Below are 11,073 nucleotides of genomic sequence, written 5' to 3'. Positions count from 1 at the left end.
ATCACAATCCGATTATTCAAAGAAATTTTATAAATTTAGCTGATTCTAAGTATATTGTATATTTGTTATACATACAGATATATTTTATAAAGATTTGTTTATGAAAATTTGAAATTATTAAGACAAAAAATTCTTCGCAAAACTTTTAAATATGTTTAGTACAAATTTTGACAGTTTATAAAGTAAAATTCGTACACATAATAAAATATCTATCTTATATATATATTTATATTTACAACGGAATCTGGAAGTAGGTAAATCTAAACTTAAAGTGAAGAGATTGAGGTGCAACAGGTTACGCGACTTGTTTTTGCGCTTTCATCCAAAGTACGTAAACTACGATGAATGTAATATGTATTAATTAAAACTTACAGTCGTTTATTTATTTATCTGCGGAATGCGCAACGTTACAGTTACGTACATGGCAAGAATGATGCTCGTTATATAAATTGCAGTTGTTATCTATCAATTATCGTCGCTTTAAATGTGATATTGATGCAATCGCGGATGAATGTAGGGAATGAATTTGCACTTTATAAATAACACGGAAAAAAAATGATAAATGTATATATGATTTATAATTTCAGGTCGCGCGAGATAATGTTCGAGTTTAAAAAGACACGTCTTTTTATATATTCGCTTATACATATATTTATATATATACCGCGACATTATCATTTTAACATTTTTATCAAACACGAGCATTAAAATTCAAAGAAAACGCATCGTCATTAAATCTCAAAATTTCTCTTCAAAAATAAAAAAAAAATTGTGGCGCATTTGACCGAATTACACGAATATAAATTCGTGTTTGCGAATCTGCTGGTTTCGAGCAAAATGCGATAATTTCGAATAATTTCGATTATCGCGTCGCGGCGCAAAAGATCCTCGAGATGTAAAGGAGGTTACTTTCTATTACATCCGCCGTACAAGATTCCTCAGTAACATTATGGGAATAAGTTGGGGTCCCATCGGGGAACACCTTCGTCGTATCGCGGTGCGCGAGTCGCGTCTTTCGCGCGGCTCTAGCTCTAGCCACGTATCGGGAAATTCGCCATCGGCGATCTAAAATTATATGAACAGTATATTCACCGACTGACCGACTGACTCATCCGACTGTTAGGAACACAGGAGAATGGTCCTTGTATACATCGTGCTGCACATAGCGGTACTCTCGCCAACGCACACGCGACGGCGGTCGTGCATAGCGATCAGTTACGGAACGATGCGCAGTGAAGTTCCGATCAGCGTAATAATCGAATGGAGTACAAAAAAGAAAAATTGAAGAAAGAGAGAAAGAGAAGGAGAAAAGAGAGAGGGGGGGAGTGAGGGGGGAAGAAAGAAAGAGTGTAGGTGGGTGCGAAAATGCGACGTTAATTGTTAAAGCGTTAATTGTTGCTCGCGATTTAATTGGCGCGAGATAAAAACATTGTGTGGATACCGATCGCATAAATGTCTCACTGCAATTATTTGCTTATACTATCGTCGTTCAAAGAATAACAATAATAGTGGTTATTATCTAAACAGCCGATTTAATGAGAGTCATTTGCATAATGCGCGAGTTACCGATTCGTTTTGCTCATGTTAATATATTTTATTATAAAAACGAACGAGAGTTTTTTTCGATTCTTAGAACGCTTCATTTATTTCAACATTATGTGAAAATATATGCTCCTATTTTTTTTTCCATTTTTTTATTTGTTTAAAGTTTTTATTTGTTTAAATAACGAGAAAAGACGACGTGTGCTTAGATACATCTGTTTTATCTCGAGGTGTACAGTATTTGTTTATATAAGATTTTTACATACATTCTGTGTGAGAAAATAAAAGAAAAAGGTAGCACAAGTGTTGTAGAGAGAAAGAGAGTAAATGACACAGGCGACTAAATGACATGCTTTTGTACTTAAAATTACGCGACCTGAGGACAGAAACATTTCGCGTATTGGATGCAATTATGCCATCAAGAAACGAGTCATTGTTTCTGTCAAAACAAGAGATTAGACATTGACGGGAAGAATGACGTTATGTTAAATCGCGCTATGTTTCTGAAGTGAATCACTTTCGTCAACATCGCGATGTTAATTGCAGCTCTGTGTAAAAAAAAATTGTTTACAAAAAAAGAAATTATTGCGTGAGAAATTGAAAAATACTACTTAATTCCTAACTATAAGTATGCAAGAAAGTGTATCAAATCACAGATGAAGATTTAATCGTTTAATGATTTAAATCGTTTTTCTAATGACTGTAGTTAAGACAGTGTGACGAGTAAAACAAGTAAAATGCATTCCATATAACTTGCAAAATATTAATGCAGGTTAAAAGTTAAATGTAAATCAGATTAATTTGGAAAAATCAAATAAACACAAAATCGTGTTTGCACTTATTTGTTTCGCTAATTAGCGATGAAATTAACACACTCGAATAATCGCATTAATTTTCCTTTAATTCACGATCTTTCCTTAGGATAATATAAGTGATGTACAAGCATAAAAATACATATATATTGTATATATGTATATTGATGAGAATTGTAATTGGAAGAAACTACGTTTTTAACAAAGACCGGAAAGTAGGCGCTGTAAAAAATAAGTTAAGCTAATGAAGACATTTTAATTCTCACGCGATTGTCTAAACGTAAATAAATAGCATTACGACAAACAACAATTATCATTCACATCGCGTTCTCTCAAGATCGTTGAATGAAGCTCGCCTTTCGTTATCTTTCGCACTTAACGTAGGCGTTATTGCCTAGAAATCCCTTTTTACATTGTTAACTTTTCGTTATCTTCTGCAAGTCATTTTCTCTGACATCACGGGATATGAATTTTTAATTGTAAATGATAAGAGTCAGATAAGATTTTATTAAAAATATAGAATCTTGTGCTAACCACGGTTGGATGATATTAACGTTGTGTGATCATTATTTATCATAAAGTACATTTTAGAAAATATAATATGAGGCAACAATATAGATTTCATTTTTAGACTTAATGGTAAAAAAAAGAGTATAAATATTAAAATTTAAAACACTATGATGATGAAAGAGTTTTCGCTGAAACGTAAAAAATCGACTTCGAGTTCTCCTCTCCGCGGATTTCACAAATTATTCCACGCGTGACGATCGGATTAATTCTGTCGGCGAAACCGCTCGATTGTTTCACTTACGTTTTCTTTTCTTACATATGCATTTCACCGAAATTTTTCCGGCCGCGGTTTTCCTGCATCACCCACATCTTCGATATGCAAATAAGAACAGGGAACGCAAAAATAACCCATCTGCGCAACCGGGTGTATCCTACCGTGATCACGTATGTACAGCACGCCAGGATCCCGGGAGATTATTTCAAAGAGAAAACGGGAGAGAGAATAGCATTGTCATGCTAAAATAAGACTCGATTTCGATAATGGCGATATATTTGCGCGTAAGATTCGTTAAGTAAGATTCGCGCGATATGATACACGATTGTTCGGTCACGCGAGCTCGATACGACGTGAATTAACGTTAATTAATCAATCGGTAATCTTATTATCATCTCAATGAGACTTCATTCATCAAGGAGACGTGCTCGAAAAGAGGTGCGCAAAAGGGGGCGGTTGGCCGAGGACAAGTTTTCCGCTATTGGAAAAATACAGCCGGCCATAGGCAAACTGCGAGATCTGATTATGGGTCATTTGTAATTATATTAGCTGAGCGCTATGTTACCAGAGTTGTTCGGTATTACGCGTCGCTGATTATACCGGTTTCTAGTACGTACGTAATACCATACAGCGAATCGGTATCCATTCGACCTATTAACGGACGCGACTTATCGGGTGATTTTAAATCGCACGTACGTAAAAACGTTAATTAAAAAGGTGGCGTCCGCGGCATTTCGTCAAAACAAATATTCGGCGATATTCATTAAATTAAAAGCTATCCGGGATTGGCGCTATTTAACCATTTTCGCGGATTTGCGTGTGTTTGTTAGTAGGCGATTAAAGGGAAAAGGAGTAAGATTAGATTGACTTCTCTCATTTTAATTAAACGATCGGATAACGTTTTTCTTTTCTTTTTTTCGATTGCAATTGATATCCAACCAGCGCCCAGCTATACAGGTTTGATAGCATGAGAGAATGCCACATGTTAAAAAAATGCGCAAATGCATCTCGTTATATATTCACACGTACATATGTATGTACTTCGTATGCGTTATCGTAGCGAGCAAAAATGTTAAATGCTTGAAACATCAACGCGGTATTTCCGAATCTCATTTGTTTAAATAAACATAATTTAAATGTATTAATACTAATCATGCATTATCTCCATACAATATTTTTTAAAGTAAATTTGATAAAATTATTTATGTATTTTTTATATATTCAATGAGCTAAAAGATAGAAAGAAGAGAATCCAATACTGGCGTAAAAACTATAGCGGAATAATTTCTAAGAATATTATCATGCGTTTATATATATTTTGTTTGCGTTTCCCTCGAGAAAAGTTTTCACGGAGATTGAACGAGAAAAGTCATGTTTGAATAATGAATTATAGTTACGTCGCAAAGATATATCGTGACGTTTGCGGAATGATAAACCAACAGAACAACGTATAATTAATTTCATATTTTACCCAACCGGATAATATATATAAAGAATACACTTATATATAGCATATTAATTTCTTGTGGATGGAAAGCATGTGCGGTTCGTCCTTAGAAACAATCCTATGTCATATTAATCGATGTCGCATCAATCCTTTAACACCATGAACTTCGCTTTCCATACAGATTAGCTACACTCATTCGTAGACGAGTAATTTGTTTTAGTGGATCGTTACGTAAATTATATTTTTTTTGCATCTTGCTTTGCAGCGCAAAAAATAGAAGCAAGGTTAATTTTATCAAAGTTATTGCACAGAATCGCAATTAGCTTGATCTAGGTCGATAGTATAATCACAAATACATGCAGGATGCATGTCATATGAAAGCGATGCAGTTGCATATCTTAAAAAAAACTGTTTTACGTTATTTATTATTTATTAATCGTTATTAATCTATTATTGGTCTATTAATCATCTCTATTAATCGTATCAATTATAAAACCCATCAAGAAATGTGAATTTTTCTCGGGACGCTGATCTGTTCTTTCCGATTTTACGTGTCATGGCATACTAATTTTATTATTAAGCCCGCGAATTTATTTTTACACGTACGCATAGTTATGTATCAAACGCGACCAAACTTTTATGTTTTCGCGGAAATTTTTAGATTTTTTAGATAAATATAAACTAACAAAAGAAAAAGGAGAAAGATATGTTACAAATTTATAAAATTGTGTGTGTGACTGTCATAAAATATTAATGTATTATATATACCTAGTATAAAAAAATAATAATGTATACACAGTGCGATTCTAAGTTTCATTATTTTTTTATGGCGATATTATCAACACCAAAAAAATGTTTGTTTAATTTAATTTATTCTCATAAATTTTTGTACCATTTCGAACGTTTATGTAAGAGATGAACTGGCTTTAAAATAAAATTTAATTGCAAAAAAACAAGTTTTAAAAAATACTGTACTACTCGGGATCAGTTAATCGTAGATTTTTCAAATTTTGCATGCAATTGACTAACTAAAAGTAACAGGTATATAGTTTGGATTGTCATTTTCAAATGGAATTGTTTAAAGTGAAATTTTTTCTTTCGTGTAAACATATATTAATTCAGATAAAAAGTTGAACTATTCAACTATAAATAATATTACGTTAGAATCTCTTAAATTCAATCATGTCCATTAAATGATTACCTGATGTATTCATTTTGATTGACTGTACAATTAGAACGTTATAATTATCGTGCCCGTGTATTGTAGATGACGTTTCATTAACGATACTCGTTACGTTAGAATTTATCGACAGCAATCGATAAAATATCAAAAGTATTTTTGCAAAAAGCGTAATCTATGTATCGCAATTTAATTCAATTGTCAACATCAATCAAAGGTTTTTAAATTGTGCTTATTGCTAGCAAACAAAATCGAATACGTTAGCAAATATATTGATTTAACAATAATAAAACAAATATTAAATTGCGTTTGAAAAAAATGTTTAACATCAATATCATGCATTTTATATATATTTATGTAACTGAAATAAAATATACATTAAAAATAAAAAAAATAATTAATTATAAAGAAACAACGTACGCGAAAATCGATGTATGTTATTTCAGAATGATTATCGTAACGCAATGAAATTACGTATATCTTAAAATTGATATCATTAACGTAATGCCAGTAAATTTTTAGAGAGGGATGTTATAATATTTTAAATTCGATTAATATTTTTGACAATTATCAGAGTTGATTTTTGTCAAAAAATATTAATCGCGGATAAGATATTATAACATTATTTAAAACATATGTTACTAGTTTAATATTTTCAATATATTATATGTATATACCCCCATTACCGCTATAGAAATATTATAAAATAAACAATTTCTCACTCACCGATACTTTACACGGCACTCCCGACACGACGCGTGAATCGCACTGTGTATGGCAATGCTACCTGTAACAAATAAAATACATACATATATTAGAATAATCTTATTATTTCGCATTATAACATACACAATATAAATATGTAAGGTAGAATTAACGATAGATATATCCACGGATCGCAACACATTCGCGCGCGCGAAAACAGATTAAGTTGGGTTATGTAGGCAAGAGATTTTGCATCGAATTTTTCGCGAAATATGCGTTTCGAACAATTACGACTATATATTAACGTTGAAATTATGATATGCGATTGATAAATATTACAATACAAAGGTTAGAAATCGTTTCTAACGATTATGCTTACTAATTAATCACAGCGGGACGCAGCTCCAACTGCCTGATACTCGCGGCATTTCGGTAATGGCCGAAGCTACAAACATCGGCAACTTCATTCTAATAGCGCGCGCGCGCGATACTATATGTATACATGACTTAATATTAATAATTAATTAAAACTCGAAGGAGATTCGTTCGAGAAGATGTAACTTTAGAAAAAAAAAAATAATAATCGAGAATAAGGTATTATGACATATATTATTTACAACATATTACTATTTTATAACTTTTACCATATTATTATTTTAAAATTTAATTAGCAAATTATAACATACACAATATAAATATAAATATATAAGCTAGAATATTTAATTAGCAAATTTTCGCTTTATTAATATTTTTTGATAAAAATCAGCTGATTAAAGTGTTAATTTGCTAATTAATTTTTTTAAAATAATAATATGTTATAATACTTTAAACACGATTAATATTTTTGACAGTTATCAGCTGATTTCTGTCAAAAAATATTAATTGAGAATAAGGTATTATAACATATTATTTACGACATATTACTATTTTAATTTTTTACCACATTATTATTTTAAAATTTAATTAGCAAATTTAACGCTTTAATCAGTTGATTTCTGTGAAAAAATATTAATCGAGTTTAAACAAACTATATTATTTTTTTTAAATATCATTCTTCTTAACATAAAATTGAAGAATGGCACGCGCATAGCGCGCGCTTGTGTTGTTCTAGTGAAAATGTAAATCGGAGAAGAGAACATTTTAGTAATAAGATTTTATGAAAAAGTAACGAATATATAAATAAGATAAAACGAGAATTTATAAGAATCCAGTAAGCGTTTACTCGCGACAATAAAATTTCGAATAATTGAAGATGTATTTTAGAAATGAGATGATTTTTGAGATTGTATTTATTTTAAGTTCGTTTTGATTATGAATATGATTCAATAAAATAAATAAATGTACAATCATAAATAATAAATGTAAGAACATATAGGCAAAAATTTTAATTGTATTAAATGTTTTTCAAAGAAACTAATATATCAACAATTTTAGTCAATAAAATCATGCGAATAAAATATATGCGTAATCAATTAATATGCATTAAATTAAATATAAATAAAAAGGAAAGAATTAAGAAATAAAGATAAAACAAAGTGAAATAAGAGTTTCATCGTGATTTTCATTCGTTTAACATTCGTCAAGAAAGTTTGTATTTCTGTCATTAATGGTCCGGAACAAGTAAGTTCCGACTTCTGGCTTTGAAAAAAGTCCGTAAGTTTATGAAGTTGTTACAGCGCCTGTAACAATGTTGCAAACGAACTTTGTTCAATATTATGTTGCTATTGTTGAAGTATTTTTAATTTTCCAATTATAAGCTTAATAATCCAAGTATATTGGACTCAGTCTAAATCGACGAAACTATCTTTCTATGAATAAGGCAATTTCTATTTTTCGTTTATAATAATTATGTATTTCTTCATGCTAAAAAAAGCTCATTAATTTCGCTGTCACGATTTATTGTTGTCCGCATGTTTTTAGAAAAACTGTGCCAAAAAATATCCCAACTTGATCAAAGTGAAATTTGCTACAACTAGCAAAGCGCGAGCTCGTTTTCATAATTTGATTATTATTCGTATTTTAAAAACTGTCGCTGCTAGTCATTTCAATCCCGTTACTATTTCAGATACCATAGATGTAGAATATTCTACGAATAGCAATTTAATTTTTCAGTTTGGAGCTGATCTCTTTCGTTGTATAGTATGTTTAAAGAAAGGTATAGTATATTTATCGTCTACTTTCTTGTATATGATTAATACTATGTATATTGCTTTATAAATCAATATAAGTGAATAATAATACATTTTTTATCTTGTCGTCTCGGTAATATTTTATAGTAGGATATTAATATTTTGTGGCGAAGAAGTATTTCGATAACAACAAACTGATTACGAGAAATGTGATTAGTATCACGATACGCAACTGGGTCGAGATTCTTACGTTAGCGAACCGAAAAAAAGAAGAAAAAAAGATAAAAAAAACCAATTTCTTTGCTGCTCCCTCAAAGAAATTGCAATTTCATTTAAACACGTCCATGGAATGCAATTTGGTTTAAAACACACTTATAAAACGTTTCTGTTTTTCATTGTAATCACTTTCCTACGCTTGACAACGAGAAAACGAGGTCGGCGTCAATGGATTTACTCTGTATACACAAAAATTACTTCGCACAAAACATTTTCAAAGGTCATTGCGATTCGAAACTCTTTTAATTCCTCCGGATGCCTAACGCAGAGAGAAAGAGGGCGATTTTTCAGATCGGAGAAAATTTCGCTATGTTGAAGAATGAAAGCGATTCAGATTGATTCGTTATTTATGAACTAAACTAAACTTGTTTAATAGACATTAAGCATTAATGTATGCCGCGTTAATAAATCGTTAGTAACTGCATTTATGCATTTAATTATATATTAGTTGATATACAATTAGCGGTAATAATTTTCGCGCAATGTCAATCAGCGTGCGCTAAATCGGATATGTTAATATTGACCATTATTACAGATACTCAACGGATACAATGCAAGATTAAAATTTATAACAGTGAAGATGCGTCGCGTGTATAACATTTGTCATTGCACAATACAAGAGAAAAATCTAACTCGAAAACCAGGACATTGTAACTCGAGGAATATTACAGTTATGCATTTTGTATATGTCGAAAAATGCTTGGGACAGTCCATTAGGTTTCGTCATCAATCTTGATCTGGATATGTGTGGGAAACATATGAAGCGTGTAAAACATATGTATATTTTTACAATTATAACGTCACTTTGAACTTCCAACGTGCGATAACGATTTCATAATTATATATAATACACAAAGTTGCTAAATATACGATAATTAAAAATATTTATATTTCGTATTAAAGTCATTTAATCTTTCACATATATATAACTAAAATTATTAAATATATGTATATATAAGAGATATATAAGATTTTTTTAAAAGTTACAACGTATAATAAAAGCTACATTATATAAGTACGCGCGCGCGAAAGATATAAATATTATATTACAAATAGTACAAAATGTCAGATAATCATGTACTTCCCTTAGTGAGATTTTTGTTATTATAATTAATACATCTAACATCTTAACAAAATTTTCATTGTTGGTTAATCAGTTATATCGCCAAAATCTTGTTTACAATAATTATTTTCCATGTAATCACAATGAGGCTACATCTTGAAAAATTGAGAGAAGTAGAGACGGGAGTAAATTACGTTGAAACTTACTTTGAAGCACTCATTAGCTTAATTTTTTTCGCCAAATAAAAGTAAAAATAAGTTTGTAATAAACTTAAGAGAAGTTGTTAGATTATTTAAAAGTCGCGAATTATATGGAGAATAAAAATTAATAATAATAGTTACATACGAAATCGATGAAATTAACACGATAATTGATTTTAGTATTAATATTTGCACTCATTCATATCCTTCAGTTAAATTTGCGTTCGATTGCCAGTACGAGATGACAGGGATGACCACGATTGGCGCGGAATTATCGGATATCATTAATTAAGCATTTGTCAAGATCTCTCTTGTTATACGAACATTGCGTTGTACGTACGTATCGAATAATTAAATATCGAATAATTTAATTCAGCATGGAAACATGTATAATTTTCCAATGAAATTATCCCATCCATGTACTCTTTAAGCATAACGAGCACCAACCCACATAAAATAAATGTAAGTAAGATTGGTTTACCACATTCACAGAGAACACATTTCTCCTATATTTAAACATCAACTACGATTATTACCAAAACTAATTACTTATTAGTTATTACAATTAGTAAGTTTGATCTCTTGTTTTGATTTCTTGAGAAAAAAATAACTTTTTAAGAAGTTTTATTTACATAATATGGTATCTAAGAGAAGTCAGATATGGTTCACTTCGAGGTCACTATGTCATTACATTATATGTAAGAAATGTGCGCGAAAAGTGGCGATAAATAGGTCAATGCTAGATACTATAAGTATATGTTATAGATATATTGAAATGTGCTAACATAAAATAAACAATAATTCTCCTGGATAGATAATTAACTGAATAATATTTTAATATATCGTCAGTTAAAGTGTTTTATACTTTGATTTTTATACAGAGTACAGAGTACATTAATATAAAACATATGGAGATATTTTACAAAAAAATCAAT

This window comes from Prenolepis imparis, unplaced genomic scaffold, assembly GCF_030444845.1.
Source record: "Prenolepis imparis isolate NDT839.2.m4 unplaced genomic scaffold, iyPreImpa1.0 SCAF_8, whole genome shotgun sequence".
Lineage (NCBI taxonomy): Eukaryota > Metazoa > Arthropoda > Insecta > Hymenoptera > Formicidae > Prenolepis > Prenolepis imparis.
Note: the sequence above shows the minus strand (reverse complement) of the source record.